This window comes from Triticum urartu, chromosome 5A (genome assembly GCF_056163025.1).
Source record: "Triticum urartu cultivar PI428250 chromosome 5A, HENAU_Tu73, whole genome shotgun sequence".
Classification (NCBI taxonomy): Eukaryota; Viridiplantae; Streptophyta; class Magnoliopsida; order Poales; family Poaceae; genus Triticum; species Triticum urartu.
The window spans coordinates 130696694-130706100 of NC_141877.1; the positions used below are offsets into that span (position 1 = coordinate 130696694).

The 9407-nt window shown below is 44.4% G+C and overlaps 1 non-coding gene across 1 annotated transcript; it reads left to right on the forward strand.

Annotated features, from left to right (window-relative positions):
• Positions 1–777: 777 nt before the first annotated feature.
• On the forward strand, positions 778–851 carry TRNAT-AGU (transfer RNA threonine (anticodon AGU)). Its single transcript has one exon. It is a non-coding gene; the product is annotated as a tRNA-Thr (tRNA).
• Positions 852–9407: the final 8556 nt, after the last annotated feature.

Genomic DNA, 9407 nt, shown 5'->3' on the forward strand with positions numbered 1-9407 from the left:
CATTAGTCACATTGCTTGCAAGGCTTATTTTGGTGTGCATTACCGAGAGGGCCTGGAGATACCTCTCCGATACTCAGAGAGACAAATCCTAATCTCGATCTATGCCAACCCAACAAACACCTTCGGAGATACCTGTAGAGCATCTTTATAATCACCTAGTTACGTTGTGGCGTTTGATAGCACACAAGTTATTCCTCCGGTATTCGGGAGTTGCATAATCTCATAGTCAAATGAATATGTATAAGTCATGAAGAAAGCAATAGCAATAAAACTTAACAATCATTATGCTAAGCTAACGGATGGGTCTTGCCCATCACATCATTCTCCTAATGATGTGATCCCGTTCATCAAATGACAACAGATGTCTATGGTTAGGAAACTTAACCATCTTTGATTAACGAGCTAGTCTAGTAGAGGCTTACTAGGGACACTGTGTTTTGTCTATGTATCCACACATGTATCAAGTTTCCGGTTAATAAAATTCTAGCATGCATAATAAACGTTTATCATGATATAAGGAAATATAAATAACAACTTTCTTATTGCCTCTAGGGCATATTTTCTTCAGTCTCCCACTTGCACTAGAGTCAATAATATAGTTCACATCGTCATGTGATTTAACACCAATAATCTAGGTCCAGGAATAATGCACGCACACCGAACTTTGTTTTAGAGATGGCTCTGAAAAAGGGAAGTTGTTACCCTTGTGTAACATGAATAAAAACATATTTTTTACGGGTATTGATATTAGTGAGTAACTAATTTTTTTGACCAAATGCTCTCGTAGCTTAGTTGGTTAGAGCACCTGTTTAGTATGTAGGAGGTCTTGAGTTCAACTCTCAGTGAGAGCATCGTAGTTGAATTATTTTCTGCATTTCAAGCTGTCAAACTTTAGTTGGTTTTTTTATTTTTCTGCATTTCAAGCTGTCGAACTTTAGATGGTTTTTTTGCATTTCGAGCTATTCAAACTATTTCTCTCTTCGATGCTTCTCATTAACTGTGATGTAATTTTTTCATGTAATGATCACAGAAAATCGATTAGACCTAAACTTCTATCTAATTAACAAATCTAGCTATGTTTAATATGTTGGATTTGCAAACCTAGGCAATGGTTTTGACCTAATAATTGCCCATTACTACCTGCCTCTCAAAATTAAACAAAGTTCAACACAATTATAGGCTTTGCACTTCTGAGAACTTTTTGCTCTCTTTTATTTGAATGATTCCCATTAATACCCTCCAGCTGACAAGGAACTTTTGGCATATATTATGATTGTCAGACTACCACCATTAACACCCGCTTGAGTTCAACTCTCAACTAGAGCATTGAAGTTGTTTTATTTTTTCTGCATTTCAAGCTATTGAACTTTAGTTGGATTTTTTTGCATTTTGAGCTATTCAAACTGTTTTCTCTCTTTGATGCTTCTCATTAACTGTGATGTTAAAAAAATCATGTAATGATCACAGAAAATCGACTAGACCTGAACTTCGATCTAATTAACAAATCTAGCTATGTTTAATAGGTTGGATTTGCAAACCAAGGCGATGGTTTTGACCTAATAATTGCCCATTACTATCTTCTTCTCGAAATTAAACAAAGTTCAACACGATTATAGGCTTTGCCCTTTTGAGAACTTTTTGCTCACTTTTATTTGAATGATTCCCATTAATACCCTCTAGCCGGGAAGGAACTTTTGGCATCTACTATGATTGTCAGACTGCCACCATATCTTTGTTGAGGATGCAACCATTGCCGATCTATAGGAGGACTGACAAGTGGAAGTAGTCGAATTCACCTCCAAAGGTATTTTGTAGCATAAATTAGGCGTAACTTAATAAGATTGTTGGGTTTGGCACTAAATCCCTAATAATTGCCCAATACTACCCTCTTCTCAAAATTGCCTCCACTAATGTGCCCAAAAGGCCCATTAACTTTTCCCTATGAGGCCTTTAGCAATTTCTATTAGCCCATGGCCCCTAAATAAATCCTAGGGGGCTCCCAGTAATTACCCGGTATTATCCGGTATGCCTGGAAACTCTTCTTGTAACTCCGGAGCGCTTTTAGTCTCTCTCGAACTATTTCTTTTATTACCAAAACTTTTTTGGTAATATTTTCTCATATTCCTAGCTCCTATAGAACTAATGCCTTAAGCGTATGACCTTGTAGGTTCGGTGAAATATATACATGAACAAAACTTCCTTTCGTTCAATGATCAACAGCCAAACCGTGGACATCCATGTTGACCCCTATACTCACACGAGTGATATTTGAGTGAACCTTTAGTTATCATATGTTATTCCTTTTGCTTCGCAATACTTTACAAAACTCAAGATGACATATATAGGTGTCCCCATGAGTCATGCACGTGCTCACTATATCGGTCTCCTCGTTCCTGGTTTTGTTATTCTTTCTCATTATCGTGTTCCAGCACCCCTGTGAGCAACTCACCTACATCTGGCCAGACGATGATGGATGTTATCACACCAAGAGGGCCCTACGAATATCTCTCCATCAGCAAATTCCACTCTTGAGCTATCTAGTCCCTTGTCATACGTTTTCTCATAAACCCGTAAGTTGTCATTATGATCATTGTGTTAGAGATGACATTGGAACAACCCAAAGTGTATTGTCCGGTATGAAGTGATAAGATACTCTCATGGTGTAAGAAATTGAGCATACATTAACTCTTCGTGTTATTGACTATAGACTTGTGACGAGAACATCTCTAAGTATATCAAATAACTTGGGTCAATTCATTATGATCATTCTACTAACATCATACTCTTAGTGTTGTCGGCATCCTTGTTACACTTAACTAATGCCCATGATCAAGAAAGCATAACCCGCATGTAACACTTGAGCTAGTCCTAGAAGTGAGACTAGCAATCAGGTTTTACCATTTATTATTCTCGACATGCTTATGAGTTTTCCTCTGAATCATGCATTCAAGAACCATAACATTTATAGCATAGAATATAAACATCTAATTATAAATGTGGAAATAAATAATACAATCAGTATTGCCTCTGGGCATAATTCCAACAATCTGTAGTGTGGATTTTAGCGACACTAAGCCTTTAAAGTATGCAGTGTGTCAAAACAAGCAAGTCTATGGAAGACTCACACCAAAAGAAGTTGTTAAGTTTACCAAAGTCCAACAATGTGAGCATTTCAATAGTGCCAGATGTTTTGGAGATTAGCTCTTGTGCACTGACTTCCAAACTAGTGGTCTACTTCGACCAACACAAAAAAATCATGAAAGCAGTGTACTATAAATTTGTGATAGTCTCTATGTACATTTCTTAAGAATCTGATCGACGTAGCCCATCTCATGTACATAAGGGCTCTCTCGCTGCTGCCTAGCAACCCAGTGCACAAGGGCAGCCTCCTATGCGCCTTCTTTGCCGCCGGCCATTGCTATGGCCCCTTCCACGATCCCGCCCTCAATATCATCTTCACCTTCATCTGGCACTACCACCACATAGTCCTCAGGCTTGGGTATGGTCATCTTGATGATGGTGATGATGACATCCTTGGCACTCGCCCCATGGCGTCGACGACATAGTAGCAAGCTCCATATTTGATCATGGTCTTGGTCATTGACGGTGTCCTGGACTAGGGGGTACCAACCTAGTCAGCCAACAGTCTTCGGGTCGAGCTTATGGGCCATCATTCTCATAAGGAAGGACTCCGGAAGCCTCGCACCTCGACATGTTCAAGACAGCTTCTATCGAAGACTTAGCATGTACTCCAAGGACATCTTCAGTTGCCGCCATGCGCATCCTTAGATATGCAACCGACCATGTAACCCTAGGTAACCCCCCTGGCGTGTATATAAGCCAAGGGGTTTAGCCTATAGAGGGGATCCTGTAAGTGCATCTAGTGCCACCCCTAGTTGGTTTTGGAGTATTTACGACAAACTTGGTTGAGGGACTAATGTGTTCGTGAGATTCACGGGAGAACACATGTAGAAGTCCCTATTGATTCGGTTTACCCATTGAAGATGACCTCTAAAAATGTATGAAGACATTGAAGACATTGCTGGTTCACGAATACATTCATGTCAAAGATAATGACACGTGAAGACATTCGCTTGAAGACAATGGAGCTTGAAGACATAGATTCTTTTGTGGTTTCATTTTCTTCTTTCCTGAGTCGTAGGAGCCGCCGAACTGTTAAGTGGGGTCGAGGTAAACAAAGTCAGAAAATTGACGTGATGCTCAACCCAAAATCCTATGTCTTTGAGCAAAGAAAAATGAGAGAAAATCTTATCCTAAGTTGGATGAGTCAGCTTTGCTTGTAGCCCAAGTCAAGCTATCGTGTGTGTTTGAAATCCAACCATTGGACACATGTCAGTTGTCCATTGACCCAGGGTCATTTCGGACATATCATGTCGGGTTGCCACATGGCTATAAATAGCCCACCCCCTCCACCATAAATTGGCGGCTGCACCAAGTTAGTGCACGGCTTTTGTCGTTTGAGAGCAACCCACCTATGAAGCCTTTGAGAGATAATCCTTGCGAGGACAAAACCCAAACACCTAGAGCCCAAAGAGTGTTTGGCATCACTGAAGTCTTTTCTGTTCTGCGTGAACCGAAGACTTGTCACACTTGAAGACCGTGATCTTCTAGTCGGTTAGACGTCACGTTCCGAGCATCCAAGAGTCATTGTGGATTGCCGGTGAACAAAGTCTATGAAAGTTTGGAAGTCTACCTTGAAGACTTACTTGAGTGATTGGGCGAGGTCTAAGTGACCTTAGCTGAAGGGGAATAAGGTGAAGACGTGAACTACAGAAAAAAACACTTCCATGATGATATGTGTTTGTCACAGTAGGTCACGTTTTCTGTCATGGCGTTGTCAACGTGGTCAACAACCAAGAGGAATAAGGAGATGATTGTACGTGGAGAGGATGATAGTAGGGACCCACCAGGGTCATGGTAGTACGCAAGCAAGTGCCTCGTTATTACAAGCCCAAAAAATGGTTCCTCCTAATGGTTGGACATATGGGTCCCACGCCATTGCCAGCGTAGTCAATAAACGAGAGATTACACAACGAGCAGCTGAGACCAGGGACCCAACAGATCACGCAGTTGTTATTTACCTTTTTTTTAGGAACAATCAGTTGTTATTTACTAGTTTTAGAGACAAATCAGGGTAACAATGGGGTTGTGCGGGGGTTCTGGCCCCTCTAGCCCAGGGTTTATTTTATGTTTACCACATGATGAGCCCAGTTATGTTTTTTTCTTTCTGAAAATGGCTAGCCCAGTTATAATTTTTAAAAAGAAATGCCCAACGGAGGCCTACTTGCTTTCTCACCCCTACTAGGCTGCAAATCTTTCAAGACGAGAGCGATGTATTCGCTTGCCTAGAAAATGAAGTAGTAAGAAATGGGATGTAAATTTTAAAAACACAGCAAATCGCAATTAGTTTGAAATACCGGTTTTTTAAGATTTTGAGATTTGGAATTTAATTGTTTTTTTGCGGGAAAATTATGTTGGATTTTAATTGATATAAAATTATTGTTTTTAAATTAGTTTGAACGTGATTCAAAATTTTGGGATTAAAAACAATTTGGACCGCACCAAAATATGAAAATTGCGTTGAATTTTTAACCGTGGCCAGAATATGGGCTGTAATGGTAACAAAAAGAATATGGGCTTGAAAAAAATCCTTAAGAATTAGCCAATGGGCTGTAAATTTATTAGCAATAATGGTAGATGGGTTGTATGTTGTTTTCCACATATTTGAGGCTGACTTGTGGGCCTACTAGGTTGACGCGTACGCTTGCCTAAAAAAAGTTTGACGCACACGCAAGGCCGTGTCAACTTAATCAACACACGAGAGCAGTGACTATTGGATGTCCATCCAACGGCAGTCATGCTTCTTCAATCTCTGCTCTTCATGCTCCGGCCGCCCAAACCAGCACTGGCGGGACTGCTTGCTCCTGCCTCCCATGCCCGGTTGTGCTGCCGCGCAGGCCTCACCACCCCACCCTACTCCCATCGCTGGCCTGTCCATCCCTCTACTCACCCACACCTGCTGTTATTCTCCGACGATGGCATACGAACTAGTAAACCCTCATACTCCCCTCCACAATGGAAACAACTACCGAGTCTTCCCTGACTCTGTGTCGCTCCCTTCCTAGGCCTTGCCGTCGTCCACCTCCCTGGTTCTCTCGGTGCGGCGTGGTCAACATGGTCAATGAACGACATCCATCGAAAGAGGACTGTACGTGAAGAGGCCGATAGCTGGTCCATGGCCGCATGCAAGGAAGTGCCTCCTTATTACACGCAAAATAATGATTCCTCCACCTGACAGCAGGGACCCACTAGAAGGGCCTCTGTACTTCGTGAAAAAACCTTCCTCCCACTGACAGCTCGGACCCACCAGCTATATCTTCGCACGCAAGGAAGTTCCTCCTTATTACACAAAAAAATGAATACTCCCCCTGCTAGCTGGGACCCACCATATTTGGAGGCTGACTTATGGGCCTAGTAAGTTGACGCAGATGCAGGGCTTTGTCAACTTAGTCAATATAAACAATTCTAGCTGTAGTGATCGTACGATGTCCATCCAATGGCCATCGTGCTTCTTCAACCTCTGGTCTTCTTGCTGCAGACGCCCAAACTAGCGCCGGTCGTGCCGCCTGCTCCTGCCTCCCGTGGGCGGCTGTGCTACGACGCAGGCCTCACCGCCCCACCGTACTCCCATAGCTGGCCTGACCATCCCTGTACTGACACAGACCTCCTGTTATTCTCCGACGACAGCAGCCTCGCACTGCAGCCGAACCAGTAAACCCTAGTACTCCCCTCTGCGTGGGAAACAACTGCCGAGTCTTCCCCGGCTCCAAGTCATTCCCTTCCTAGGCCTCACCGTCGTCCATCGCCTTGGTGCTCTCGGTGCGGCGTGGTCAACATGGTCAAGAAATGACTTCCATCAGAAGAGGATTGTACGTGGAGAGGCTGACAGCTGAGTCCACGGCCGCAACAAGGGAGTGCCTCTTATTACGCGCAAAACAATGATTCCTCCACATGACAGCGGGGACCCACCGGAAGGGCTTCTATATTTTGCGAAAAATGTTTCCCCCTAACAGCTGGGACCCACTAGCTAGATCTTCACACGGAAGGAAGTCCGTTCTTACCCCCTGACAGCTGGGACCCACCAGGTTGAAGCGAAGGTAGCATTATCTGTTTGGACGCGAACATGTATGTACATAACGATCGATAGGTCTCTTTGCAGCGATGTACCGTGGCCGAGTAAGGAGCGACACGTGTTGAAGTAGAGGCGCCGACGTAGCATGTCACGCTGTCCCATCTATATCATGTACACGTACGTACAGCCACGCTGCAAGAAAGTAAATACGGCTACATACGTACATACAGGCAGGGTCTCTAATGCGTACAGTGAAGTCGTCCTATTCATCGGCAGCCAACCGGCTAGGTCGGCACACAGGAAACAACATCATGTTCATCGGGAGGCAACCGACTGGGTCGGAATGGAGGAAACATCATCATGTTCATCGGGAGGCAACCGACTGGGTCGGAGTACGTCGTGTTCATATGGAGCCAACCAACTTGGACAGAACGGCCAAAACGAGGTTTGGCGTACCGCAGAACAGAGGAAGCAGCCTTCTGTTCGATCGCGTACGGCCCAAACAGGGTCCTGTTCATTAGGAAGGGTGTGCCATACCGCAAAATGGAGGAAACAGACTTTGTTCAAGTTCATACGGTCGAAACGGGGTCCTATTGATCGGGAGGGGTGTGGCGTACCGCAACGAAGGAAACAGACTTATGTTCGAGCGCCTACGGTCGAAATGGGGTCATGTTCATCCACCGTCTACGGCCTCACTCCAGCCTCCATGGGCTACTGTTCAACCACCATCGACTTCCTCCAGCCTCCACCAGCTAATGTTCATCCAACATCCACCGGCAACTGTTCATCCAGCCTCCACGGGGTCCTGTTCATCCACCCCCAACCGGCTAGGCGCAGTGGCATCCTCGGGGTCCTATTCACCAGCGGCAACCGCTTACTACAACGTGGTCCTGTTCATCCAACCCCCACCTGGAACTGTTCATTCACAGCCAACCAACCAGCTTGACTCTCACCATGTCTCAACTCGTTCTACGTATCGCGTGCGTGCGGTAGTAACAATCACTATTCATCGAGAGGCAACCCAATGCACCGGCTGGCTACGTCTCACACGGGGGCTTGATCGGCTTCAGTAAGCAGCAGCAGCGATCGATCGCTCAGGTTCAGTCAGCAGCAGCAACAAAGGAATCGCTCGGGTTTAGTCAGCATCGAAGGAATCGCTCGGGTTCATTTAGCAGCCAAGGGATTGATCGGCTTCAGTACATAGTGGGATCCATCGATCGCTCGGGTTTAGTAGCGAACACCTCACTCGGATTCAGTTATAGAGAACACGACTCGCACACCACATGCGCATACGCGAGATAAATGCGCAAACCACACTGCATCGCTCGGCCCGGCCACCCACCGTAACCAGGAACTCCGTAAAAATTTCCTCGCCCTCACTTCTACCATGATTTTTTATGTCATGGAAGGCCCAAAGAATGTCATGCAGGTGCATCCCCAGCCCGCCCAGAATGAAAAGCCCATTTTCTGTCATGATTTTTTGTCACAGAAGTAGGATCCCACCACATCTATGATGATACGTGGTTTTGTCACAATTATCGTCATAAAAGTGCCATAACCATGATAGGAAAAAAATCGTTCAGGCCAAAATGTCACGGATGTGTCTTTTTTTGTAGTGATACATCTTGGTGGAGCGCACAAAATGATATGAGTGAAATAACATGCACGCATCACCAAGCACATAAGTGAATGATCATACACAAGTAATTGTAGAGATAAGCACTAACCACACATTAAGCATAGTATGATCAACCACACAATCGAACGTAGTATCTCACAAGCATAAAAACAACCAAGTAGCATGAAACAAACAGACATTGTAGCAACGAGCAATAAAAACCAACAAGAAAAAGAACGAGACACTCTCTCTCGAAGCCTATGATCTATACATTTTCTCCTCCTTTGGCAACAAGTTACCAAAAAGCTCGAAAAAGTATTGTGCTATATGTCTCTCTAGGCACGATCCTCTAGAGCTCCTGGAGGGGTCTTCTGGCTTGTGGCTCTAGTGTGCGTAGATGGCATTGATAGAACTGCCTCTATGAATGCTCCTGCTGAAGTCTGCCGCACTGGTGGTGTAGATACTGCAGGTGCCACTATAGCAGTAGTGGTAGGTGCAGAATGAGTAGGCCTCATGTCTACAACTGGCACAACTAAGGATCTGGCTGCCCTTTGCACTGTCTGAAACCTCTCCGTAGTGGTGTGCTCATTGACATCTTCAGCATCATCTCTAAGCTTCTCCACAATAGACAAGATC